The following is a 27279-nucleotide window of genomic DNA, read 5'->3' on the forward strand; positions in this document are numbered from 1 at the left end:
AGGTTCTTCGACTGTCTCTCTTTTGGAAAATCTTGAGCTTCTATATAAAACTTCCCACTCCATCCTTGACGAGAATTCTTAAAGAGTTTAGTTTATAAAAAAATTACAACAGATAGTGATGTTCTCACAGAAAAGCGTTTCTTTTGGGTTTTTTGACAATGATGGATTTCTAACCACCAGAAAAACTTCCTAGATGTGTTTGATGTATGGATTTAAATTAAAACAACTGAATGATCTACTGCTCTTGGTTTGGGAACTTCTTCTCTTAGATATAATTTTAATTCAAATGAATAAAAAAAATGAGGGAAAAAAGGTTGAACCACTACTTTTATTTGTTGTTTTTTTTTAACTCAAAGTTCTACATTGCCTTTTACTACAGAGTTTCCCTTTTAAACCAAGAACCCATAAATATTTATCGAGCCTTTGGAGGAAAAACCTTTGGGGTTAAAAACTCCACACAAACAAACTCATTTACTTTCTCACAAGGATCCAAGGTTTTTTTTTTTAGTTCCTCGCCTCCTAAAATGGTTTTACCTGGTTTTGTAAAATCACATACAATACTAATTCCAGAAAAGTTGGGAATGCAATGATTTACAAATCTCATAAGTCCATATTTAATTCAGAATAGAACATAAAAAAAACATATCAAATGTTGAAAATGAGGCCATTTTGAATTTGATGAACGCAACACGCCTCAAAAACATTGGGACACGGCAACAAAAGTCTGAGGGAAAGAGTGTGATAAAAATTCTGCAGTTCAAGAAAGAATTTGCACTTAATAATGTTTATTGACATCAGGTCAGTAAGATGATTTGGTATGAATAGTGTATCTTAGAGAGGAACCCAGCCATTATGGTTGCACAAGCCAGTGCATTCTTAGTGCCCGGATAAATGGAGAGGGTTGCGTAGGAAGAGCATCCAGCATAAAACGTGTGCCAATTTGAACCTGCGGATCACGAATAAGAATTTCATACCGGATCGGTCTGTGGAGACGGATGATCCGCTGTGGCGACACCTAATAGGAGAAGCCAAAAAAAGAAGAAGTGTATCTTAGAGAGGCAGAGCCTCTCAGAAGAAAAGATGGGCAGAGCTTCACCAATCTGTGAGCTCAAACCAAACCATCTGAAAACATTCAGAGGATCATGAAATGAAAAACACAACAAAGAAAACCCAAAATGGTTGAGCAACTAGAATCCTGTATTAGACACAATTGGAACGACATTCCCTTTCCCAAAACAACCAGATGCTGGTGTCCTCCATTCCCAGATGTATACAGACAGAGGATGTGATAGTACACAGTGGGAAACATGGTCCTGTCCCAACTTTTTAAAGACGTGTTGCAGACATCAAATTCAAAATGACCTTATTTTTTCCTTAAAATGTTATAAATTCTCAATTTATTATGAGAATACGATACTCACTTCATTTTATATATATTTTTTGTTTGATTGTAAATATAATATGGATTTATATGATTTATATATTTTACACAGTGTCCCAACTTTTTTGGATACTTTAGGGAACCCTTGAAGATTTTAATGATGGAGTTTATCCAAAAGGTACAGGTGTTAGAACCTCAAAATCCAAATAAATCCAAACAACTATGTTCTGTGAGAAAGAAATTCTTTGGATAATAAAAGGGTCCCCACCTGCTCAAAGGGTTCTGTTTTGTTTTCTAGTTGAGTGAAAGTTAGAACATCTTAATTACTACTTTTTCCATTTAGGGTTCCAGTTAGAATTCATTTAGGAAGCCAAGAACTGGTCTGAAGAACCCACAATGATCTAAAGAGTTTTTTAAAGTACCCTTGAAGACTTTAATAGCTTTGAATCTTAAAGGTTATTTGGATGGTGTTGGGATTTCTCTCTTCCTAAAGGGTGTCAGATAGAAAGCTAAGAACCATTAAATATACAAAGGAACTATTGGTTTTTTAGTATTCCTCTGCTTGAGGGAGTTCTTCTCGAGTAGGAAGATTATTCAGCTATGTTGCCTGAATTTATCTAAAGTTATCCGTAGCTTTAACGATAAAAGACTCTTGAGGAGCTTTTGAAGACAAATTTCTGCTGGCTACCATCTTCTGCAAAAGGGTTTTTTGGAGTTCTACCTATAGGAGCTTCATCTGTAGACCATTTGTAATAGACAGTATGTTGTATATGGTAGAGTATGTATCCTGGTACCCTACAACGGATCCACTGGCACCTGATGCAGCTCTTTAGCTTTCTGAATTACAAAGGTAACATGATTGGTGGTTGTTGTGATCCTTCTTCTGATTGGCTGGTGTTTGCTAGTGTTTAGTTTCTTCTGGTGCACCTCAAAAACCAGGTGTAAACATCTAGATTTTAATTGTGAGGTCTAAAAAAAAAGAAGAAAGTTTGTGACAGGGGTGCCATTTATTTTTTTTTACATTTCTGATCACGATTTTTTCATCTAGAATATCCCAGCCCTCTGTCATCCATAGACTCGTAGACTCGGAGAGTTGGTCGTGACCATACATTCCACGCTCCAGAATTCTGGAAAATGGTGACATTCTGGCCTCCTTAGAGTTCCATAGGTTCCAGAAGTTCCATAGCATGCATGCCTGTATGACCAAAAGGCTTTCTTTGTTTTTTTTATTTTCTTTATTGTTGTAAGAGTTTAATCAGAGTATCTGTCCTTGTTTATAGAGAAGATAGTTCCTTTAAGGTTCTTTCATTCGTTTTCAGCTTGAAGGACATTCCACGGCATGAAATGTAACTATAACCGGATGAAAAGTAAGCCACGTCTTTCCTCAAATAAACTAGTACCATTATAACTCTGGAATTCCAACACCATAGTGGTGTAGGAGGAATAAAACACTTCGGTTTCACCACACCTGCCAGTGTGTGTGTTTTCTGAAGTTAATCATCATCAGGTGTGGCGTGTTGGTGCTCCATATGTCTTCAGGCTGATGTTTTAGAGAGCATACGGTTCTGTAAGCTCTGGCACGCTGCATCTGTTCTCCAGGGCATGCATATGTGAATTACACAGAAGAGTAAAACTGGTGATCATCCTCATCATCATCCTCATCATCATCCTCATCTGCGTTCCATATGATCTGCCACTGTGGAGGAAAGCAGGCGCAAAGTAAAAAAAAATAGGAGAAAGAGGAGGAGAGAGAGAGAGAGAGAGAGAGAGAGAGAGAGAGAGAGGAGGGGTTGGAGCAGAGAGAGAGAGAGAGACAGATAGAAACAGAACATTGAGGATGGAGGATGTTGGTCATGAACTCGCTCTCTTTTTCTTCTCTCTGATGGAAGGATTTTGGTTCTCGAGAAGATAATCATCTTCATCAGCAGCATCCAGGTAAGTGCGCGCGGATCACTTCACTCCAGTCTGCACATTTTTTATAATTCAGACATTTTTTTCTTTTCCTTGGAGGAAGATGATGATGATGAAGGCTTAGCGCATATCAGACCGATCGGATCACGCGAGCGCGTGGACGTGTCTGATTATTGCATTGTGTTTGGTTTTGGACATTTGTAATTATCCGAGTGAGAAAGAAAAAAATGAAAGAAAGCGGAAAAAATCTGCGCATTTGCGTCGCAAACACGCTTCAGTTACGCAGACCAGATCCACGCAGACCAGATCCACGCACACGCGCGACATTTATTGCTGTTTTTTTTTCCACCTAACATGTTCTGCAGTAATGCATGCCCAGAATAAGAGGATGTTTTTTTCATTGTTTGCTTGTTTTTTTCTCACTTGAAACTCCGACATGGGAAATCGTTTGCACCTGGCGCGCGCCTCTCACGTACGCGTGGATAGAGCGTTGCAGAGAAAATGCTCGTTGATGGTGTGTGTGTGTGTGTGTGTGTGAACAGTGTGTCTCTTATATGTCGCTCGCGCGCGTTTGTGGTTACGTGCAAATGATTTGTGCCGTGATACGATATGTTTCATTTGAATAATTTTTTGTTCAGACTCGTGCATTTTGAGGCGTGCAGATGTTCCAGTTGTGCACGCCATGCCGTGGTGATGTGTGTCACACTGCTGCGACATGGCTGCACATCGCTGGCTCTGTTGTCTAGACTCAAACTTCCCCAAAGGAAGGATGATGATGTGAATGTTTACAGTTCAGAGCGTTTTAGCGGTTTTTGACCTGTTGTTGTTGGTGGTGGTGGTGGTGGTGGTGCTGATGTTGTTGCATCAGGTGCTGGTAGGATCAGTCCAGGGTTTCTTTCTCATCTACAGTTGAGCTTTTGTTTATGAACAGCTCAGAAGCCTGAACTAATTAGCGTTCTGTGATGTGGATCGAACAGCGAACATCAGAAACCCTCAAAGCGCATATGATTCATTTCTGAATTCATGCTCAGATAGTCTCAGATTTCTTGAGAAACACATTGAGGAGCCTACTCAGGAGGCCATCTTGTGTTTGGTCTCCAGCCTACTATGTAAAGAGTTTATTCAGCATGATTTGCAGCAACCTGACAGGAAGATGCATCTTCATTAGGAGGTCAGGTGACCACTCGTGTAGATCAGTGCACCTCAAAGCTTTTCATTTTAGAAGTTCTTTCGCTATAGAGTTCGAGTTTTCAGGCTGGAGTTCAGTAAATGTTTTTTGTCTGACACGTCCTTACCAGAAGTGGTCAAAGTAATCTCTGTTTTAGAAGGTTGAGAACCTTAATGAACCCTCAAAGAACCTTTTCTGCTGAATGTGCCAAGTTACAAGAAGCTAAATGTTAAACATCTTGGTGAAAATAATGAGCTATAAAAGCAAATCTTTCACACTTTCGCACGGTTAATACATGCACTGTTAGTAGGGGAAAAAAGGATCTTCAAGGGTTTTTCGAGGGTTCAGAAGATCATTAAGGGTTCTCAGGTTTCAAAAAAGGAAAGCACATAAAGAGGCTTTAAGAGCCCTTTAAATTAAGCAAATTTGACATTTCTAAAGGTTGTTCGTTTATCGTGTGTGAGAGTAGACAGTAAGGTGTCTCCAAACACCAAACAGACACCAAAATTCTTCACCAGAAACCAAAATACTCACAAAAAACCCTCAAACATCAGTGTTTTTAATTAACACCAAGATTCTTCCTCTAACCTCAGCAGATACCAAACATCATCACCAAACAGCAAATCTTATTGTATTTGAAAGAAATAATTACAATTCCAAACAAAAGCTAAATACTAAAATAAAAAAAATCTAAATACTTCATCAAACACCATCATAGTATATCATACAACACAATTCTCCATCAAACATCAAAATACTTCATCATATACCAGCACACTTCACCACAAGCCAAAATATTTACTCAAATAAAAAAATACTCCATAAAACACCATTATAGTCCATCAAAGAGTAAAATACTTGATTAAATACTAATATATGCCATCAAACACCAAAATACTGCACCAACAAATCCAAGCACTAACACCGATATCAGATAACACAATACTCCATTAAACACCAAGATACTCCATCAAAGAACTAAATGTTTCATCAAACACCAAAGTACCCAGAAAATTACCAAAATACTCCACCAAGCACCAAAATACTTTATCAAATGCCAAAATACTCCATCAAAGATAAAAATACTCTACCAGGCACCACAAATACCGCATTAAATTCCAAAACATCCATCAAACACTAAAACACTCCATTAAATATTAAAACATCAAATACCAAAATACTTCAAGTACTAATACAGTATATTAAACAACATAATCCTCCATTTGACAGCAACATACTTCATCAAACACCAAAGTACTCCAACAAATAGCAAGATACTTCACCAAGCATCAAAATACTCATCAAATACTTATCAAACCTACAATGCTCCATTAAACACCAACAACTCCACTAAACATCAATATATTCCATCATGCAGCAAATCTTCAAACACCAGAACACAGCAACACAAAAACTCAAACCCTGGTGTTTTTCAACACAACTCCAACACTCTTCATCTGACCTCACCAGACATCAGAAATCTCCAGAAACCATTTATTACAGTTGAAAGCAAAATACATCTTAACTCCAAAAAAAAGCTAAAACAAACAAACAATGGTGGTGGTGTAATTGTTGGGGGTGTTGGGGCTGGTGGTGTTGGTTCTGTTATTGGTGCAGAAGTTGGTTCTGGTGTTGTTGGTGTTGTTGGTTCTGGTATTGGTGCAGATGGTAGTGGGGTTGGGTTGTTTTTGGTGGTGTTGGTTTTGGTATTGGTGCAAACGTTAGTGGTGGTGGTGTTGTTGGGGTTGTTGGGGCTGGTGGTGTTGGTTCTGGTATTTGGTGCAGACGTAAGTGGTTGTGTTGGTGGTGGTGGTGTTGGTTCTGGTATTTTGTGCAGACGTTAGTGGTGGTGGTGTTGGTGGTGTTAGGGCTGTTGTGTTGGTTCTGGTATTGGTGCAGACGTTCGTGGTGGTGGTGGTGTTGTTGGGGGTGTTGGGGCTGATGGTGTTGGTTCTGGTATTGGTGCAGACATTATTGGTGGTGTTGGTGGTGGTTCTGGACTTTCTTGGGTTAGTGTGTGGGTTAGTATCAGGCTGTGAACACAGTGGAAGTAAAAAGTAAGTAAGTAAAGAGGTTCTGCCTCCTCGAAGGATCGGTTCCCATGGCAACCAAAGCTGTGGAACGTCACACACACAGATTTCTTTTCAATACAACTGGTTTATGGGGATCCTCAGGGCAGAGTTGTTAGCAAAAACACCACAGTTTCTTCTGCTGGTGTTGCAGCGATTAGCGTGAGAGAGGTGGAGGCGCCGCTGCGAGACCGATAAGACATACGCCGATAAAATCTCCCACCTGATGGCTTTATTTATAAATCCACGCTAATGCTAACTGTTTTGAAAACGATGCAGTGTGTTTTATCGGCCGCACGGTCAGAGGTAAACACGCTAGCCAGATTTATGAATAATTCCGTTAATGACCTCATCACTCTCTATTTGTCTCTCCGTGCCGTCTGTCCTCCTCGGCCGCCGGCGTCCATCTGCGTCGACGAGAACTCGGAGACCGAGAGCGAATCCTCACCTACTGCACAGCTTTCCTCCATTTTCCCCTAAATGAGCTGTAAATAAGCAGATCGTGATTAAAGGGGCAACAAGAGAAAGTGATGGATGAAAATGGCCGTGTAAAGGGGCGGGGATCGGGCGAAGGAGATCAGCAAACTCAGTACACACACACACACACACACACACACACATGCACACACACACACAGTTAGCTGGACTTTCATCCCTACTCTTTGATATTATACTGCGTATGATTTAATCACAGTGCTGTAAGTGGTTCTAATACTGTAGATATGTGGATTTACAGAAACAAAGCTTTACCATGTGACTGTTTGTTTGTTTGTTTGTTTGTTTATTTTGTTAGATGCTTTAGCTACTCTAGCTAGTTAGCATGCATGTTGAGGAGCTCAAATGAGACACCATTTAAACTTATCAACGTTGGTCATTATATAGGTTGAAATAAGCAAAAGAAAAGAAAGAAATAATAATAAATAGAATAAAAGGAAATAAATAGAAAACAATAAATAAATAAACAACATCTCTGTGGCTTAAAATAAATTAACAGATATATATTTTTAAAATAAATAACCAACAAACAAACATAAATGAATAAATAATAAAAAAAAAAAAATATATATATATATATATATATATATATATATATATATATATATATATATATATATATATATATAATTATAAATATAATATATAATATATATTATAAAATATAATAAATAAATCAATAAATCAATAAATAAATAATGGATGAAACTGTTGAAGTCTAAAATACAGAATAGTTTTATTTTAAAACAGTAATAAATACTCTGAGCATCAGGAGAGGCTCAGGAGAAGGTGAGGAAACAGTCAGTGGGCGGAGTCTGGCCAAGCGGCAGCTGATGACATCGCAGGTAATGTGTGGGAGATTGGCATGATTGGACTCCTGAATCCCTCAGAGATCCACGCTACACTTCCAAACTGCACCACATCTCCCTTCTGCATCTCCAAAAGAAACTAGTGTGTGTGTGTGTGGCCCAAAGGTGTTCAATCAGGTTGGAGCTCTATAGCAGGAGATCTTCCAACCCATGGAAAGCAGATCTCCACGGAGCTGGCTTTGTGCACAGGGGCATCGTCATGCTGGAACAGGTTTGGGAAGTTTTCATGCCAATAGCCTCCCATACAATTGTGCGTCTCCAACTTTGGAGAAGAACCACATATGGCTGGAAATGTCGGGTGTCCAAATACATTTGGCCAGAATTCGTATCAGAGCAGTAATAATTAATGACCCGGTGCTGGTCAGAGCTGTTGTGATAGAAGACTAATCCACGCCCTCTCTGACCAATCAGGATCGAGAATTCCTCAGTGTTAAGCGTTGGACTGTTTACACGCTGAATCCCGTATCAGAGGGTGACATTTGGACAGAAATCCGGGAGGACGTCTTCGACCTTCACTCGTCTCCCGCAGGACGGAACCTGACAGGAATCAGCAAGAACATCAAACCTGCCTGAGCTGACGATCGCCTCCACGCTTTCTCACAACGTGCGACACGTACGATGTTGTCGTCATGGTTACGGGAGGGAAAAAAAACTCAAATACATAAAGATACACTTTAAACTGATTGGGATTTTTCTTTTCTTTCTCTGTGGAGTGTTTGGACTTTTCTTCTTTTCCTTCTCCTTCGTAGTGTTTGTTTATTTATTTATTTATGTGCATAGTTTTGTGCAGGGTTTGGTTCTGATCTCAGTTCTGGTCTTGGTTCTGCACATTCTGGTGCTGAAAGTAGTTCTGGTGTTGAGTTCAGTTCCGTGTTGAGTTTAGTTCTGCGCTGGGTTTGGTCCTGCGCTGGGTTTGACTGGGTCTCGGTGCATGGTTCTGCTCTTGGCTCTGCATTCGGTTCTGCTCCTGGTTCTGCTCTCGGTTCTGCTCTTGGCTCTGCGTTCTGTTTTGCTCCTGGTTCTGCTCTCGGTTCTGGTCGTGGTTCTGCACATGGTTCCGTGTTGAGTTTGGTTCTGCGCAGGGTTTGACTGGGTCTCCGTGCATGGTTCTGCTCTCGGTTCTGCGTTTGGTTTTGCTCCTGGTTCTGCTCTCGGTTCTGCGTTCGGCTCGGCTGTGAACTTGGACCGGATTCCACTTGACTTGTAAATCGTTGTGGAGAAAAGCGTCTGTCGGAGGAGTAAATCTATAGACTGGGGCTGCATTACACCATCAGGAAGCGTCTCCAGTGTTAACACGCTCAGCTCCACTCCTCCACTTCCAATAAATCTTACAGGAGACTCTGTGAAACTGCTCACTTGCTTGGCTGAAGCTCAGACTGCTGCGTGGAAACCGACTTCACTGCTCATGAGGACAATTACAGTCAGGACAGATCGAGGAAATAACGGCATATTCATACATGAATTAATGACAATAATAATAATGAAAACTGCATAAGCATTGATTAAACAGCGATTAAATGAAGAGTTATTACAGGACCTTCGTATAAAGTGATAAAATAAAAATAAATAGTAGAAATAAATAAATAAATAATCTCTTCAATTAAAATGCAATTTTAATGTTTCATTAATAAATTGTTAAAAAAATTTATATAATATAAAAAACTGCAATATAATATATTAAATATATATTGAATGATAGTTTTGTAATAGTTTAAATAAATGAATTAGAATAATATTTAAATAAAACATTTTTTATTATTGTCATTATTATTTTTATTACAAGATACAAGAATAAACATTTGTGTTAAATTCATAACACAAAAAAAACCTTTATGACTCTTGAGTGAGCAGCTGCTGAAGGCTGAAGGTGAGTTTTGCGCTCTTCACTTGTTTCTTCATGGTCGCCCCTCGGGACGTTTAGCGAGGCCGAGTTCGGCGATTTGGGACGCGGCCCGTCAACCGTTTCAGGGGACGTAAGGGTGATTTTATATTTATTGCCTCAGGTCACTACTTGGATTGCTAGTCAGTGTTGCTATGGGTACGTCGCTCTAGCTAGCCTTAGTGACCTCCTTGTCTTTATGGTTTGGTGTAAGAATATAATCTGCCACTTTTTCCCCGCCTTCTCATTTCCATAACAGGAAGTCAGCATCTTGCTACGCCCACTTCTGTATTTTATTGCAAGATTTTGATAGGGTTTTTTTTCTGGATCAAAAAAAACTTGCAAAAAGGTTCTGGGGAACATGATCAACTCTTAATAAACTAGCAAACAGCAAATGCTAACAATCGCGCATGCTAGCAGTTAATGAGTTTACCTGGAAAAATGTAGAAGAAGGACAACTGATGAGACTGGACTGTAAACAGTTCTCTCAGATGCAGATGACTATGATGATGACTATGAGGTGATGGAGATGATAAATATGATGTTGGTGGTGAGGGTGATGGTGGAGATGATGGTGATGGTGGTGGTGATGCTGATGGTGGTGATGGAGATGATAAATATGATGTTGGTGGTGAGGGTGATGATGGTGATGGTGGTGGTGATGATGAAGGTGGTGATGGTGATGATGACTGTGAGGTGATGTACATGATAAATATGATGTTGGTGGTGAGGGTGATGTGGAGATGATGGTGAGGGTGGTGGTGATGATGATGATGGTGTTGATGACTGTGAGGTGATGGAGATGATAAATATAATGTTGGTGGTGTGGGTGATGGTGATGGAGATATGATGTTTTTTGTGGTGAGTGTGATGGTGGTGGTGATGGATTTGGTTTTTTGTCTGAAGAGAAGCCAGTTGGTGAAGATCCAGCTGTTTGTATCTGCTGTAATGTAAGCAGTATTCTGATTCAGTTTGGAGCTCCCTCTAGCTGTGGTATAGGGTACATGGGCTGGAACAGGTTTTTGAAGAATTTTTTTCGTCCATTCTGATTGGATGGACAAGTGACTCACATTTGGTCTTTAAATCTGATGAAGCTCTAAAGAGGAGGTGAAGCCGTTAGTGGCAGTGCAAATGAGTAAAATGACGTGTAATAAAACACGTGCGGGTTCATCAGTGCAAGAAGCCAGCGGGCGAATCGGCCTCGTCCCGATCCGAGCGTGTGGAACGTACTCATGCAAACCCCTCCGTTCCCTCTGACCCTTAATTAGCACTGACTGCTCTGATTGAGCCACGGCTCGGTCCAAAGCCAGAGCTCTGAGGGAATAAATGAACGCTGTCAGACCTTTAATTATGGAATAATTGTCAGTAAAAGATGGCCGTGGTTAGAGATATTAAAATGGATGGCGGAATCTGGGCAGGATGGGTGTAACTGAAAAGACCAGGGGTTTCCCGGCTCCTGTGGGAGGAGTTTGTGTGATGGTGGAGTTGTGGTGTGTGAGTAAAGAGCTTATGGGATCAGGATTTTAGAGTCGCATGGTGAAGGAAGTTCTTCTGCTCTAGTAAGCAAACGCTGGATTCCACAGCAGTATCTATAAAGGATGATGATGATGATGGTGATCAAGAGCAGTGAGGGCAAGCCGTTCGAATGCAGTGAGAGTGCGAGTGAGAGACGTCCATTCTTTGCTCTGTTACAATTCATCTCACCATCTTATCTCATCGTCTCATCATCTAATCATCTCACCATCACAACCATCTCATCGTCTAACCATCTAATGATCTCACCATCTTCTTATCTCATATCATCTCACCATTACACCTTATTCATCTCATTGTCTTATCTAACTATCTTATTCTTATTTCATAATTTTACCATCTCATCATCTCATTGTCTCCTCGTCTCACCATCTGTCTCATCTCACCATCTCATCTCGTTTCATAATTTTACCATCTCATCATCTCATTCTCATCCCATTATTTCTTGTCTACTATTAATTTAAATCTCGACTTGATATATAATAATTAATCGAATGTTCTAATCTCTTCTAATCTCTCTTATTCAATCTTCTGATATCTTATCTAATGTTCTAATCTTACAACTAGTCTTCTAATCTCTAATTTAATTCTGTAATCTATTTCATCGTGTTGTCTCGTCTAATCATCTATCATGTTCTCATCATGTTCTAATCTCACATCTAGTCCTCTAACTCTCATCTAGCCTTCTAATCTCTGGTTGTCTAATCTCTTGTCTGTCATTGTTATGTGTAATCTAATTGTCTAATCTCTGAAATTATAATCTTATCTCTTATTGAATTGTCTGATCTCCTTATTAGTGTTCTTATACCCAGTCTAATTGTCTAATCTCCTGCCTAATGTTCTAATCTTATGATTAGTCTTCTAATTTCTCATTTGGTTTTCTAATCTTTAATTGTATCATGTAATCTCTTGTCTGGTCGTCTAATCCCTTGTTCTGTTTTGAAATCTTTTGTCAAATTATCTAATCTCTCGTCTCATTGTCTAATCACTGGACTAGTCAAATAATCTCTCGTCTAATCTCATGTCTAATCTCTCATCTAATCTCCTAATCTTTCATCTCGTTGTCTAATCACTCTTCATGCCATCTAATGTCCCATCTAGTCATCAGATTTCACACTTCTCTGGCTAATCTCTCACTCGTCCTCTCAGTGGAGTGTTAGACTACGACCTGGAATGAGCAGGTGTGGAGAAAACTCCGAGCTGAGATCTCGTCAAAATCCCACCAGTGAGTGTTTTTCTTCACCACACAGGAAAAACAAGCGCAAGCTGCAAAACGGTTCTCAGAGAGAACTCTGGGGCTCGGAGGGAAATCGACTTAAGAACAAGTCTAATGGGAGGATATTAGGCTTTATACACACACACACGCACGCACACACACACACACACACACACACACAGTGTGTGTGTGGGTGTGTGTGTGTGGGTGCGTGCGTGTGTGTGTGTATAAAGCCTAATATCCTCCCATTAGACTTGTCCTTAAGTGTGTGTGTGTGTGTGTGTATTTCATTTAACAAATGAATCAGTCAAGTAAAAATGTGTTGAGAAACGATTTCCTGGACAACCAGTGCACACACACACACACACACACACACACACACACACACACACATTAATGCATCTCAATAGCTAATGCTCACTCTTCTCTACACACAAACGAAACACACACATTATGCTCCTGTTTGCATCTTAGCATCATGTGATCATACGGCTGGATTGGATCTCCAATGATCAGAATCCAGCTAATGATTCTATTCAACACATTCATTTCCATTCCTATGTCTGAAAAATACAACTGTATACAAACAAATTAATTTATAAGATGGATGGATGGATGGATGGATGGATGGATGGATAGCAGTAGCAGGCCATGCAGGCCAGAACTTCAGTGGTGTCCAGTAGAACACACAGGATCTCATACAGTCAAAATGAATTTCATCACTAAAGCAACAAACACAATGAACACAAGTCAACACGTCTCCTTTCACTGGAGCCACAACTGCACCTCCACATTCATCATCTCCAGCAGAAGCACCGATATTCACCTCCTCACATCACCCTGGGGTTCCTGTGTTTCTGTTTATTACAGATTTCCTGGGATTTGAAATTCAGGCAAATTGTGTGTTTTTGTGTAAATTCTACAGGAAAGAAAACACAAAAGTACGCAAAAGTAGTGTTTTGGTGACTTTTCCTCACGACGTCCAGCTTTTCTTGTAAATGTGCTTGTAAGTGTTTCGGTTTCTTCTCCTCTGTCAGTCATCGTGGTCTGAAGAACAGATATTAAATCCACATGAATTTATTGGAGATTTTGCAGTTTGCTACAGATGCAGTTTGTGAGCTCTGACTAGTGACTCTCTCCGAAAAATGCTGATGTTATTGGATGCCTGCTAGACGGCCTCAGTGTCGCCACCTCGAAATCTGATTGGTTAAAGCAACAGTTGGATTGATGGATTTAGACTTTCCAGTTCGACTGGGAAAAATAAAAGAACAGGAAATGATGTTAAGTGTGTGTGTGTGTGTGTGTGTGTGTGTGTGTGTGTGTGTGTGTGTGCAGAAAAAGCTGGGACTAAGGGTAAAGCAGCGGTCAGATGTATTTAGCTCCTGGTCCGGTAATGAAAGTGGCGAGGGCTTCAGCGTCCTGACTGTGTGTGTGTGTGTGTGTGTGTGTGTGTGTGTGTGTGTGTGTGTGTGTGTGAGGTGTCTCTGCATTTAGCTTCACACGTGTTTTATTCGGGTCAGTGAGAGACTGGATGAGCTCAGACCAGATGGAGATGTGTGTTCAGTGCACTTGCTTGGGGGCGGAGCCAGAATAAATACATTATAAAAGGGCGTGTTTAGAAAAGAAGGATGATGATCTGGTGTCACATATATCCAGATCACATGACCAGTCTGACCTGAGTTTCTGTTTGTGGCATGCTGAGCAGATTTGTGTGTGTGTGTGTGTGTGTGTGTGTGTGTGTGTGTGTGTGTGTGTGTGTGTGTGTGTTTGTTTGTTTGTTTGTTTACATCTTCTGGAGCAGTGAAAGAAGAGAGATGGGGAGAGAGAGAGAGAGAGAGAGAGAGAGAGGGAGGTGTGTAGTGATGTCAGTATCATTAATGTAATAATTGAGTTTAGAGTGAATTTACTGAAAGCGGTCACATTAATCCCTTCATCCACTCGCTTATCTATCTATCTCTGTACTAACTCTACTCCATACTGACACTATGTATTAGCACCCTAGATAGGGCCCCTAGGATCCAGGTGTGCACTTTTTCTTGTCAGACCCAGTAAATGAGACGTGGCCCATGTGTAGTTACTATGGAAACCAGGGTCTCTTAGAGATTGCTCTTTCATTTCACACAGTGAGAGAGAGAAGAAGGTGTAGCCTTTGTTTCTATTAAAATAAAGGAGGTGTGGTCTTGTTTCTAATAAAATGAAGGTGGTGTGGCCTCAGTTTCTATTCAAATGAAGGAGGTGTTGCCTCTGTTTCTATCAAAAAAGCAGGAGGTGTGGCCTTTGTTTATATTTAAATGAATGAGGTGTGGCCTTTGTTTCTATTAAAATGAAGGGGGTGTGGGCTCTGTTTCTATTAAAATGAAGGAGGTGTGGCCCCTGTTTTTATTGGACAGAGTGAAGGAGGTGTGACTTTGAATGTTTTACAGTATTGAGTGGATGTGCAGAAGGAACAAAAGACTCCATGAAGATCTGCTTTCCATAGGTTGGAAGATGTGGAAGATCTCCTGAAATAGACACACACACACACACACACACACACACACACACTCAAACACATAAACATGATTTGGTGGAATTTATATACAGAGAGAGAAACGGAGAGATGTAAAATGAAGGTAGCTGAAATAAACAGAGAGAAGGAGGCTGAATGGGTGAACATTGCTCTCTGCAGCCCTTCTGTTCCATCCACACACACACACACACACACACACACACACACACACACACACACACACATCACTCCCCCATGCTGATATCGATGGTAGCGTGCAGAGAGAGGCACAGCCACGGTCTCCACGGTGACAGGTATCCATGGAGATGTCCATCAGTCACCGTGGGTCATCGTGTTGCCATGGAGATGCAGATCAGCATGCGTTTGCGAGTGTGTCACACTCCAGGCTTTTATCGTGTTTGTCAGCGTGTGGGTTTTTCAGCGTGCCAGTCAAAGCCGCGGCCGTGTGTGTGTTACAGCGGGGCATGTGTCCATCATCTTTTATTCGAGACTCAGCAAAGCCGAACACGTTCAGTCGCTACGCCATGCGTTCTGTTCAGGAGGAGGCACGGAAGCGTTCCTCACGCAGTGTGTGTGCTGCTGAGATAAAGTCTGTGCCATTCATAAGCCACCTTACGAAAAAGCTGCTTTTAGAGCTTGCTTATGCTGGACAAAATTAACGGCAACATTTCAGATGAACTTCCAGCAATCCTGTGTGAGTTCTGCAAATCTGAAGGTTTAAAAAAAACATGGAGGATAAAATCGTCTCCTGAGGATCGTGTTCACAGACAAACCATAACTCTGCATAGATTTTCCATTTGGATGAATAAAATATCTATCTATCTATCTATCTATATCTATCTATCTATCTATCTATCTATCTATCTATCTATCATCTATCTATCTATCTATCTATATCTATCTATCTATCTATCTATCTATCTATCTATCTATCATGTTTGCTTTTTCCTATTGTCCTTGTTACAATATATATTTAAAGAACTTGGGGCCCTATGAGATAAAAACCCTGGAAACAAATGGCTTTGGGAAAAAAAAGGACTTATAACCATAAACAAAGCATATAACCATCTGAAAATACACACCAATCAGGGAGAACATTATAACACTGAGTGGTGAAGTGCAGAACACTGATGATCTTCATCATGGCTCCTGTTAGTGGGTGGATTTATTTATTAGGCAGCAGGTGAACATTTTGTCCTCAAAGTTGATGTTAGAAGCAGGAAAAATGGGCGAGTGTAAGGATTTGAGCAAGTTTGACGAATTGTGTCGTCTAGACGTCTGGGTCAGAGCATCTCCAAAACTGCAGCTCTTGTTGGATGTTCCTGGTCTGCAGTGGTCAGAATCTATCAAAAGTGCTCCAAGCAAGGAACAGTGGTGAACTGGCGACAGGGTCACGTGCGGCCGAAGCTCATTGATGCACGTGAGGAGCGAAGGCTGGTCCGTGTGGTCCGATCCAACAAACGAGCTCCTGTAGCTCAAACTGCTAAAGAAGTTCATGCTGGTGATGATCGATGGGTCACGACTGTTTAAACAGCAAAAGGGGACCAACACAATCATAGGCAGGTGGTCATAATGTTATACCTGATCAGTGTAATAGCCTGGGAAGTTGGTTTGAAAGAGGCAGATGTAGAGGACGTGGGGGTATGGAGACGGATGATTCGCTGTGGCGATCCTTAATGGGCAAAAAGAAGACGAAGAAGGTGTAAGAGCCTGGGAATAATGGATAAGTACGCAAATGTAATGTAAGGCCCATGGGAGAAAATGGATCTGGAAACACAGGACCCTGGATAATATAGGATTTAGAGGACATAACACATTGGGAATTGAGCTAGCTGGGTTTTGGGCTTTGGTAAAAATCAGGAAATCCCATGAGAGCATAGGGGACTAGTGCTATAGACCACTGAGAACATAGAACCCTGCAGGTATTGGGCTATTGTAATCTAGAATAAAGTTGGCATTGGGCCTTGTAATGTAAAGAGACCATGGAAACATAATAATTTGAGGACATAGGACGCTGTTTCCTGGTACTTCTCAGAATATAGAATCCTGAGTCTTAGAAGCAAAGAACTCTGGGAACATATGCTAACGGGAATATAGAATTCTGGAAACATAGGGTTTTGATCAAATCAAACCTTCACTGCTTTAAACCTTGTCAAATTAGAACCCGGGAAATAATGCAAATGTACAGTATGTACATGAAATGTATTATAATGGAAATATAGGACTTCTGTGATATTTGGGTCTTGGGGAATTATGAGCCTTTAAGAATTGAATCATGGTATCAAAGTAAAGGGTTTTAGGGATCAAATGACCTGAGGAACATATGGCCTGAAGAATATAGAATTTGAATGCAGAGCTCTGGGAATATAGCCACCAAATATAGATGCTGGGAACATTAGATTTTGGTCACATAGATCTCTGAGAGCAATGGCCCATAAGTAAAACATTCTTGGAAAATTGAACTCTGTGTAAAATGTGGAAAAACATGGCTTTTGGTAGAAATAAAGACCCTGAGTATTAATGATGGAAAGATCAAAATAAACAAATCTTTTTTTTTTTTTTTTGAGTCATTTGGTTCATTTCATTCCTTTGATCAGAAATTGTTTCAACAAATTTGTATATATAACTGCAAAGTGTATATGAGAGTCCCGTGATCAAATAATGAACAACTCGATTCTGTTCCCTTTTCCCATTCGCAGTAGAAAATGAATGAATCACTCTTTTCAAAACGACTCGTTCTTCTGAGTCATATTAAAGACTCATTCAAAATGAATGAATCGTTCATAAATGACCCGTCACTACATATTATGTAGAACCATGTGTGCGTGGGTCATCTATATGTTTGGATCCTTGCAACAGGGAATGTCTGAACATAGGGTCCTGCTAAATATAGCACACTGTTTATAACTGCTTATATAAAACACTGGGAAGATAAAAAAAATAAGGAACTGATAATCGAGAGCACTGGGAACGAAATAGTGAATATTCCCGGGGAATATTGGACATGGGTTTAGGGCTCCTTTGATACATAGAACATTGTGAGGATGGAACCTACGAACAAGAGGATCCTTAGAACATTTAACTGTAGGAAAATTGTATCCTGGTAATAAAGCACAGGGAATATAGAACTCTTGGTACGTGGGGCTCTGAGGCTTTGGGAAAATAGAACTGTGTATATAGGGGATATAGGACCCTAGAAACATGTGATCCTGAAATTTTAAGTTATGGTCGCAAAGGGAACTGGTGATATAGAAACAGAGGATCTTGATAAGGAATGTACAAGGTGGTATCAAAAGATTTCGAGACTCGCTCTGTTTACAATAAAGTACTTTATTTATCTAAGTTTCCACACTATCACCTTCAGAATAGTCTCCTTGCTCAGCAACACACTGCTCCCAGAGTTCCCGCCTCTTCTGGAATGTCCTGGAAGTCCTTTTTTAAAGCGTGTCGTGCACCTTCTGCAATTCGCGCTGGATTTTCACAATGGTGTCAAAACAGCAGCCCTTGAGACGGATCTTCATCTTAAGGAAGAGTTTGAAGTCCGCAGGAGCCAAACCTGGCGAGTAGGGTGAGTGCGGAAGTGAGATCATGTGGATTGTTTTTTAGACGATCATCATGCACGAGTTGTCGCAACGGTTTCGACATTTTCGACAATAGTTGAGCTCGTTGAAGATTTTTCGGATCTCTTGTCATCTTCCAGTGATGTTCTGCCGCTCTTGGTGTGCGTCCCATTCGAAACACCTCGAAACGATTCGTTGCAGCATGTCGAAGGTCTCTGTGGCAGATTTACCCAGTTTCATGCAGAATTTCACGTTTGCTCTTTGTTCTCCTGTCCGTGAAGAAATCGCAGACGTGGTCAGAATAGCACCAGTTACACCGTTATTCTCAAAACGTTTGGATGCCACCTCGTAGAACCCTGAAAAAAACTGAGTCCTGATACTATAGGGCACAGGGAATAAACAGAACTAGTGCTTTAGACCCATGGGAATGTTTACAACTGCTAAAAATGCATTCTCAGGAACCTATAGCTTTGATTACATTGAACGTTGTGACATATGACCTTGTTGATATATAGGACCCAGGGGAAGCCATGGCCATAAGATCATAAAACCCGTCAGGACCTTCACAGCATTTGGAACGTTTCAAGCGTTTACATTGCGAATGACTCAAAGAAAAGTTTTTTTTTTTGAGGATGTTTGGATTTTTACAAAAAATACGAGTCAGATGCCGTGAAATGCAGAATCAGCAGGTTTGTAGTTACACAGCAGAGTGTGAGAATAAACACACCAACAAAAACAGCGTAGTCTTCAGGAAGCACGCAACACAGCAAAACGCACTAATGCAGAAAGCGTGGAGCAGCGACGCCCACGCTGAACACCGCTCGCAGCAGTGCAGGGAAGCAACACGGCTCGGCTGCAGTGCAAATGCAAAGCCAAATTATACAGGAAAGAGAAAAAAGAGAGAGAGAGAGAGAAAAGAGAGAGAAGTGCTGAGGTAAGTTCTCTCAAAAATAGCTGCAAGTGTGTTGGGTTGCGTCGCGAGTGGCCGTCGTCCCCCTGCACTACTCTGAGCGGTTACATGTGCCTGTAAACGCCTGAGCAACAGCCTGATTAATGACTTCTGCTCCAACTGGCAGCGCTCGAGCATATCAACATGCTTAGTGCTCCGATGTGGCAATTAACTGTTTGCCAGGAGCTGGTGTGTGTTTGTACGCAGAGGCGGTGGGGGGTCAGTTATATTGATCAGGAGGTTGTAGAATCTGCCAGGGAGCCAATTGATTGCTTTGGTACGAATTGGTAGTTTTTAATGCTTTTCCTAAGACACATGCACAAGTGTGATTTTGACCACGATTTGGTCCTATAAAAGATTAGTATAATCCGTGGCTTTTGATCCCTCGTTTGTTCACTGACAGCCGATTAATAGCCATTTACGATCGATTTTTATTAATTCAGACGTTTTAGACTATTTCTTGCATTGTGACTATTTCAACGATGAACCAATCTGAGCACCGAACCAGAAAATAGTAGAGACAAATGTGACTCCAGTTAAAGTAAACGCTCCCTTTAAACGTTCACTTGAGTAAAAGTAAAAAATGATTTGCCTTCAAATGTACTTTATCTGTATACTGTATCCAAAGTACTATAATGTTCCTATGATCATTTTTATTACAAGATTCTTCACATAATCACCTCAGTTGATGTGTAAAGACTCGAATGTGACTCTCAACACACTGATCTATTAATAGAATGATATTAAAGACTCAAACACTGATTTAATTAATTAATTATCATGAGCACAAAACTACTTCAAAACAATCGTGTAAATAAGTTCACGGGTGTTGTGGTGAGTTCATGTCAGGAGTTTCTTCCATCATTTAGTAGATACACCAAGCGCCAAAGTTCAACACCCTGATTGGTGACTTGCATGTTTGACCAGTTACATTTTTATTATCCTTATAAATAAAAGAAACAACCATGGTCCCCTGGTGGTCTAGTGGTTAGGATGCGGTGCTCTCACCGCTGCGGCCCGGGTTCGATTCCCGGTCAGGGAACCAACCCCAGCCATTAGTGTTGCACAAGCCTTAGTGCCGGTCCCAAGCCCGGATAAATGGGGAGGGTTGCGTTAGGAAGGGCATCCAGCGTAAAACGTGCCAAATCAAACATGTGGTCATGAATACGGATGATCCGCTGTGGTGCCCCCTAATGGGAGAAGCTTTAAATAAAAAGAAACGACTGATTTCACAAACTGTAGTAGAAAAGTGAGATATATGACTGAAATTATTTAAGTTAAAGTAAAAATCTCCCCAAATGGTAATACTTCAGTCAAGTACGAATGCGTGAAGAAACTACTTAAGTACAGAAACGAATTACATTTTCTTCCTTACTGTCCAAAAGAAGTGTTTGTGTGACATTTTTATGATCAAGGCAGGATGTCATGAGCAAAATGAACGCCACCGATTGTTTATCTTTGCTACCAGCTACCGTAAGTAAGAAAACGCATGAACCTGTGTGATGACCTCAAGTGGGTCTCATCGATCAAACCAGATATGAGCGGGTTGTCCATTTTTTACATTTATAGCATTTGTCTGACGTTTGTATCTTAAAATATCTGAGCAGGTGAGGGTTAAGGGCCTTACTATAGGGCCCAGCTTGGTTTTGCTGTAATTTGAGCTCATGACGTTCTGACCAGATGTCCAGCATCTTAATCCTTAATCTCCCCCTCCCCTTGCACGGATGGTACAAGCGTTTATGTAAGAAATTTGTATCATCCTCATGTTCCTCAGCCTGTGTAAATTTACTCAAGAAGACGACCTCCTGTAAACCTTGACTCCATCAACCTCAGATCATATATCCTGCGCAGATGAGTGCGTTTTTTATGTCTGGGAATTTATATACTGTGGATTGTAAATCGTTTATGTCTTCTGCGTTCAGCAGATATTCTGAGAGCGTATTCTGAGGTTCTCCAAGACAAGCTCGATCAGAAACACATTCTCATGTAGATCACTGGGTCAGGAGTGACGAGCACCATCAAGAACATTCACACCTGTAGTATTGGGATAGAAGTGAGTCCACTATCTGTACACTTTACCTTTTATGGAGTTTTGTGGGCATCACCAAATGCAAATGAGGCGTGTCCTAAACAGGCTTTGCGCTTTAGGTGTGATTGAATGAATTCAATTCAATTGAGTTTTATTTATGTGTGGGTCTCGAGTGGGAGCTCAGTGGTTAAGGCTCTGGGTTACTGATTGGAAGGTTGGGGGTTCAAGCCCCAGTATCGCCAAGCTGCCAGTCTTGGGCCCTTGAGCAAGGCCCTTGACCCTCTGTGCTTCAGGGGCACAGTATCATGGCCGACCCTGCGCTCTGACCGCACTGGTACCGTTTTGCACCTGTAAATCAAATGCATTTAAAACAAAATACGTACGAGATGATATCAAAAAGGTCGAAGACGAATGTGTGTTACTGTGTCTGCGATTTCATCATCAAAAGCAACAAAGAACAAACGTGAAATTTTGCATGAAATCTGCAACAGAGACGTCTGACATGACATACGTTTGAGCGGCAAACACACTACAAGAGCAGCAGAACATCACCGGAAGACGACGAGAAATCAGGAAGACCTTCCACAAGCTTAAACACCCAAAACATGGAAACTGTTCGGCAACTCGTGCATGATGATCAGCGGAGAACAATCCACATGATCTCACTTCCACACCCACCCTACTTGCCAGATTTGGCTCTTGCGGACTTCACCCTCTTCCCGAAGATCCAGCTCGCTGTTTTGACACCATTGTGGAGATCCAGTGCAAATTGCCGAAGGTGCTTGCCACGCGCGAAAGGAAGACTTCAAGGACACGTTAACTACCATGTTGCCAAGCACACAATATACCCTCCAATGCCCCGGAAAACCAGATTAAACCACTGCACGCTCATTTCCTTACTTAGAAAAGAGCAGATTTTTATTTTTACTGAAAGTTCAGGCTGAAAATACATTGATGGAGCGAACCTGGAGGCGGAAAAAGGGGACTAGTTGAAGGTGTAGGTGTGGAGACGTAGATAAATAAAGGAAATACTTTCTTGTAAACAAAGCGAGTCTCTAAACTTTTTAATATCACCGCCTTTAATACCCCCCACCCCCACCCCCACCCCGCCAAACTAGGTTAACTACCATGTTGCCAAGCACAATATACCCTCCAATGCCCCGGAAAACCAGATTAAACCACTGCACGCTCATTTCCTTACTTAGAAAAGAGCAGATTTTTATTTTTACTGAAAGTTCAGGCTGAAAATACATTGATGGAGCGATAGCTGAGACAGACTCGGTCACGGCCAAGATGCCGTTTTGGAAAAATATGAAAATTTAAACTGTGAGATTCATTTCTCAGACACATACAACACACACACACACACACACACACACACACATACACAAGGGCAGGTGTTACAGAGCCTGGAGCATTAGTACTGAAGGAAGTCTGAGGTTCTGGATTCAGCAGTGTGTGTGTGCTTCTTAGAGTGAATAGAGATGAGTGTCCTGCTGCATGCCAATGGATGGGGACACAGAGAGAGAGAGAGAGAGAGAGAGAGAGAGAGAGAGAGAGAAGGAGAAAGAAAGAGAGAAAGAGAGAGAAGTTAACGTTGAATTAAAATTTCAGATACGTGTTGACTGATAAATTACTATACACCTATAATTAACTCCTCAGTAGGTGTGTGTGTGTGTGTGTGTGTGTGTGTGTGTGTGTGTTGGCACATTGTGCTGCTACGTGTAAGACAGCATTAATAACAGTCTCTGTGTTTTTGAGTCACCTCCGCTTTCTGACTGTAACGGCGTGTGGAGGATCTCCTCACCCACAGCCTGACTGCACTTCACTCCTACAGACGGGAACTTCATGTTCTGTACCTGCTGTGTAAATCTTGTGTGTGTGTGTGTGTGTGTGTGTGTGTGTGTTGGTCTAGCCATAGGTTGAGTATTGAGCAGTACATTGATTTACCCAGATCGACACGTGGCCTGGAACCTGAAGCAGATCTCTGAACTTGAGGGCTGTGTCCTCATAAATTGGAAGACCTTCATGCAGGACAATGCAGTTACATTCACCTGTTCGACTTTGTGATTGAGGCAGAGTGAAGGAGGTGTGGCCTTTCTGCGGCAGCGTGAAGGAGGTGTGGCCTTGGTGCTTGAGGCAGAGTAAAGGAGGTGTGGCCTTTGTGCTTGAGGCAGAGTGAAGGAGGTGTGGCCTTTAAACTCAGTATGTCAGTTTTAGTGAAGGAGGCGGGGCTTGTGTGCCTGGAAATCCTTATAAAAGTTGTGACCTACTTGTCTGCTACAAAAAGAGGCATGGCTTCTGTTTGAGGGAGGCGTGGCTTAACCTTTTTTTCTTGCTTGCTTTATATGATAAATGTATGAGGTCTGAAAGAGATGTATACTTTCCTAGCTCTGGATTTCTTGCATCACAGTCCTATAAAAATATCATGCATTTATCATTTCCATGCAAAATGACCAACATTAATCTATTAAACTGATCCAGGCTGATTACGGAGATCAGTGATGTCCTCAGCATTACGTCCTGCCCCACAGCTCAGCCCCTTTGCCCCACAGTTCAGCCCCCACACAGAGGAAAGCGAAGAAAAGCGACTTCCTGTTTCTCGCGGCACAAAGATGCAGCTGAAGAAAGAGGCAGTGTTTCAGCGCACTCTGCGTCTCTCTGCGTTAATTAAATGGCCGAGTGTCATGACGTCGCACAATGCCCTCATTCACCGCCATAAAAGCCTGGGCTCTACGAGTCTGCGAGTCTGTTGCTCCTGGCTTTGGTCTCGGCTCGTTTAAATGCCTGTGAGGTTTCGGCCTGGCGCTGATGTACACTTAAAGTTTGGCGATTTGTCCCGAGGTGCTGGAACGCCCTGCTAGACAAGATAAGGAGCTGAAATAAGAGGCTCTCATTAGACCTTTCAGTGCTAATTAAGGATATCAAATCTAGAAGCTAAGCGAAGAGGAGTAATGAGGGATCTGTTTAAACATGGCAGCAAAACTGTGGGGTCTAAAAAAATAACCTGTGCACTTTTACGGCAACTTTTCAAACAGCCAAAACATTTCTTGGTTTCTTCACATGTCTAAATCTGGCCAGATCAGTGAAATTCAAGACCTTTGTTGAAATTTGTACATTAACTGAATTTGGATGTGAAAATGAAAATGGAGCTGCTACTGTTCATTTCATTTATCAGATGCCCTCATTCAGAGCACACTACATTTAACCTCATTCATACAACTGAGCAGCTATGGGGTTAAGGGCCTTACTCAGGGGCCCAGGAGTTAGAGCTTTGTGTGGCGGGATTTAAACTCACAACCTTTAGATACATAAAACAATGCCTTAACCTCTAATCTCCCACCCTCCCTTCATTCAGCTATTTCATTTAATAACTTTTACTGTATCTCATAAAAGTAAATGCACCCCTCACATTTCAGCAAAGATTTTATTATATCTTTTTAAAGGACAATACTATAGACATGAACTTGTGTATATTTTACAGTAGTCAGTGTGCAGTTTGTGTATCAGAACTGATTTACTGTCCTCTAAAAATAACAACATAAAGACATTATTGTCTAAATAACTGCCAACAAAACGTGGTGTAAACATGCAACATCACATGTTCTATTCATCATGTTTATGCTTTTACCTGCTTTACAGAACCATATACATTTGTGTATCTTGTATTAGAGCAGTTACAATTTGGTGCTTTGAGTTCAATTCTCTCACACTGACCACTGGATGTTCTACATGCACCTCATGGTAAAGAGTCTCTGAGGATTTAAGACTTAGAATTGTTTCTCTCCACAAAGATGCCGAGGCTGTAAGAAGATCAGTATCACCCTGAAACTGAGTTACAGTACAGTGTTCAGGTTCATACAGAGGTTTTCCAAGACGGGTTCCACTGGGAACAGACCTCACAAGGGTCCATCAAAGAAGTCGAGCCCTCGTGCTGTGCGTCAGGTGCAGAAGCTGCTTAAAAAAAAACAGATGCATGAATGCTTCAGAAGTTTGCTAAAGATGACCTGTCCAAGAGCATGAATTACTGTAACCAAGTCCTGTGGTCTGATGAGACAAACTAGTTTGGCTCAGATAGTGTCCAGAATGTCCAGCCGCTCCTCATAGAAACTGGGCTGAACGGCTGTTTTCCAACATAATAACGAACACAAACACACTACCAAAATGACAAATGCCCTGCTGAGGAAGCTGAAGGTGAGGGTGATGGAGTGGCCAAGTATATCTCTAAACCTGAACACTACTGAGCACCTGTTGGGATTCTCAAGCAGAAGGTGGAGAAGCTCCATGTGTGTAACATCCAGCAGCTCTATGATGTCATTATGGAGGAGTGGAAGAGGATCCCAGCAACAACCTGTGCAGCTCTGGTGAATTCCACACCACAATAATGACTGTATGTTGTTATTTTCAGAGGACAGTAAATCAGTACTGATACACAAACTGCACACTGATACTCTAAAATATATCCAAGTTTCATTTCTATAGTATTGTCCCTTACATAGATCTAATACAATGGTTGCTGAGATACTTACATTTGTGAGATACTGTATTTGTAAGTCCCCATTTGGGTGATACAGATCTTTATAAGTGTGTGTGTGTTTTTTAAAGATATGTTCTATTTAACTGTTCTACTTATTTAAACATACTTTAACAAATGTCTTAATTTCTTCCATTTTTCATTCATTTACTTCTGTAATACGCAGAATTGTCAGGATTTTCTACTTTTAGGAGATCATCAAATTCTTGAAGTTATACAAAAAACACGGAATTGGCGCATACACAAAACAATGAACTACAAATCGTATTTCCAGTACGGAGTTAGAAGACACAGTGAAACTTTAAAATGTAAGTGAAAGGCAGAGACGTAACAAAGATGTGGTCCGCAACTTAATAAGTTCCTTGAGTAAAATCAGATTTTGACTATGTTCCACATGTAAAGAAGATTGCATTGGGTACACATCTCAGGAGGCGGGAGATGCGTACATCCTGGCAGTGTCGTATCGTATTGTACCGCACATCATCGTAAAATCTTAAGTTGAACCATCGTAACTCAGGAACTACCTGTAATTAACTGCCCCTAACTTCTACACCTGACCACTACCCACTACTCACAAGTACTGTTTTATTTTACCAAATGATTTTTTTTCCTCTGTTCTTCTTGCCCTTGGTTACACTTCTTTCTATTCTGAAAATAATCCAGGAATTCCCGACCCTCTACTTTCTTTGATTTTTTTGAATCCTGTGAATATTTAATGTCTGCTCACACTGTTGTAGGATAATGTAGCGAAATAGTCAGCAGTGCAACTCGAACACAGTGGAACGTTTATTGAATCAGAAAGCATGTACAGGATAATGATTAAGATTTATGATAATCACAAAGGCTGATTCATAATGTATTAATGTAAATTCTACATTTACTGCACACTTAAGAAACATATTCCACTGCAGGGGTGAACAATTTACTGCAGGTCAATGTAAATCTCTCACCAACCTTACAGGTTAATCACTACAACCTACCCCAACCTCACCAACCCTACACCTAACCCCTACATCCTACCCCAACCTTACCAACCCTACACCTTACCCCTACACCCTACCCCAACTTCACCAACCCTACACCTAACCCCTACAACCTACCCCAACATTACCAACCCTACACCTAATCCCTACACCCTACCCCAACCTTACCAACCCTACACCTTACCCCTACACCC

The 27279-nt window shown here is 41.1% G+C and overlaps 1 protein-coding gene across 1 annotated transcript in view; it reads left to right on the forward strand.

Moving 5' to 3' along the window:
* The first annotated feature begins 3170 nt into the window (after window positions 1-3170).
* The window catches only part of lrrc4ba (leucine rich repeat containing 4Ba), a 40252-nt gene continuing 16143 nt past the window's right edge, over window positions 3171-27279 (forward strand). Inside the window, exon 1 of the mRNA XM_046866935.1 lies at window positions 3171-3316. The gene's annotated coding sequence lies outside the window, so the exon portion shown is untranslated. The remainder of the gene's footprint in view (window positions 3317-27279) is intronic.

Source organism: Silurus meridionalis, chromosome 14 (genome assembly GCF_014805685.1).
Source record: "Silurus meridionalis isolate SWU-2019-XX chromosome 14, ASM1480568v1, whole genome shotgun sequence".
NCBI classification, from domain to species: Eukaryota; Metazoa; Chordata; class Actinopteri; order Siluriformes; family Siluridae; genus Silurus; species Silurus meridionalis.